This window comes from Aplysia californica, unplaced genomic scaffold (genome assembly GCF_000002075.1).
Source record: "Aplysia californica isolate F4 #8 unplaced genomic scaffold, AplCal3.0 scaffold00115, whole genome shotgun sequence".
In the NCBI taxonomy this organism is placed as follows: Eukaryota; Metazoa; Mollusca; class Gastropoda; order Aplysiida; family Aplysiidae; genus Aplysia; species Aplysia californica.
The window spans coordinates 1,245,343-1,247,881 of NW_004797385.1; positions in this window are offsets into that span (position 1 = coordinate 1,245,343).

The window sequence follows — 2,539 nt, forward strand, 5'->3', positions numbered from 1 at the left end:
ACACACACACACTCACACATACACACATACACACATACACACACACACACACTCACACATACACACATACACACATACACACACTTTGACCTCATCTGCTGCCCTCAGAAGCACCAACAAACGTCCTCCATGCCCAGCACCCCCTCTCCCCAAATCCTCTCACCACTCCACTGTCTTTCAGGAGCTCACCCCTCTTGTCTACCTCTCTCAATTGTTGCCACACCAAAGGTGACGATTTACGATCCCACACTCCATTATTCTCCCAATCGGAGAGAGACGGCTGCTTCAGTTTTACGACCTCCCTGTCTCACCTAAACACAAAGCTTGCCTCCGCACAGCACTCCCTATAGAGGGAACTTTTGATATCGTCAGTTCAGTTCTTGACACCTCTCCTCTGTACAGCAAAATCGCGTCTCCGACCATTTGTGCCCTTTTCTTGTGGTTATCAGCCTCTTACTATAATATGAACAGCTTTCATTTTTAAACTTCATGATACGGGTGGTTGGAGGGTGCTACCTGAAGGTCCTACTTCTTTTCTCTCCCTCTTTTATTTCTGTGTGCCTGTCTTACTATTTCTCCCTCGATAAACTACTGTAGGTGAGTCTACGTGCTTCTCTTTACTCACACTACAACCTGTCGATTTGTTTTCCAGACAATAAACTTCATTATTCGAATTCACACAGCAAGAGGAACCTAACGTTAGATATCTATTTGTTTTTCTTTTGTTGGGGGGTAACAATAAGTTCAAGGAGGAAAATTCTGGACGAGGAACGCTGAAAATTCCTTTGGGTTCAGATTTTGTCTGATAACTTTGTGCGTCCTGCATAAGTATGCGACAGACACAATGGACAATGCTCACAGGTGCTATATCTATTCTAACGGTTGGAGGGATCAGGGCATCAATATGTCAGAGAGAGAGAGAGAGAGAGAGAGAGAGAGAGAGAGAGAGAGAGAGAGAGAGAGAGAGAGAGAGGGGGGGGTATATTTTTTTGCTCGTTATAAAGTCAACTTAAACCATTAATTTTCATAATGGATTTGCGTTTACTGCCAGTGTCCGATCTTGAAGAACGTTGTTAGAAAGAATGAAAATACAAAGCAACTCATTCAGCTAATAAAAGGTCATCTAAGTACACTCTCTGGATACAACTTTGGCATAGAGGAATTGGAACTACGCTAACAACGCCATAGAGACGCACGCAAACTAAAAATCACGACTTTCAACTAGGCAAACTTTGGCAGCTTTCAGAAGATTGTCGTAGATACGAGCGGCCGTTTTGCCCCTTTAATGCTTCGTTAAATACCCCCCAACGGAGAGCACTGCAACGAATTTGGCTGTTTTTTCACGCCCAAGAAATTTTTTATAGCGTGGAAAGGTGAAAACAATCTGGCGACTCTGTTCTGGCAAATAACAGGTCCGCCACGAGGGCGATAACTCTGAGCAATCAAATAACTCCTGCAGCCAATTAAGCAGGTGGTGGTAATTACAAGCCGAGCTGAACAGAAAAAAAGGTGTGTGTGGCTCAGGGGGTTGTGGGGGGGGGGGAGACAATCTACTCGCGCGACCAGCCAATTGTTGCCTGTCACGGCATCTTATTTGGTCCCGGTACTGTGGGCGTCAGATTTAAATTCCGTCAAATGGTACGAACGCACGCTTTGGACAGATTAACCATGAAATTCCAACGCAGAGTTAGGAGAAGGAAAGAAAGATCAATGCGTCTTCAGAAATGCCCAAGGCTTCCCTTTTGGGTTCATTATCATTATAATGTATAGAAGTGAGTCATAGGAACGAAAACCAAGACAAGGGGTTTCAACACTTGCTTGCTGTTTGTTTACTTGTGTAAAGGACCGACATCACTGCACTAGGGGCATCTCCATAAGCGCTCCGTCCCATGAAGAAGCAGATCTCGAAGTGTGTAGATGCTGACAGTTCCAAGCAAGGGTTGATTCCATAGCCTTCTGCTCCTCCCACTAAGTCTTGAACTTCTGCAGGCGCCCCATCCAATTCCAAGTTCACGAAGTCGCCCAAGATGATGGTATTCCGACTCTTCTTGTTCTTTTTCTCGTTTTTTCCTGACTGATCGTACAATTTCAGGTTAGTCAGGGCACAGCATCCCTTCAGGTCTTGCTTTCCCAGCGAGCTTATCAGCCCGCTCATTGCCCTTGACTCCAGCATGGCCGGGGTGAAGGTCCACGTGATCTTTTTCAGTGTTGTCTTCTTCAGGAGCTCTGTCCATTCAGCTCTAAGGTTCAACAGTGTCTAAAGTATACATCTCTATGGATCAGAAATACGAAAACGTACAAAACAATCCTTTTAAAAGATACAGGCATTTATCAGCATCTGCTTAAGAAAAATACTTTAAAAATCATTGTCTTTACACAATAAAAAATGAACAGATTTGGGAGCAAACAAATCAACAGGAAATAGATATAGAAATCAAAACGAGTAAAGAGAAGTGGATTGAACACACCGTGAGAAAATCGGAAACAAACTGTACCTTAAGATGGAGTCAACAAGGAAAGAAAAGGAAAGAAAGGTATA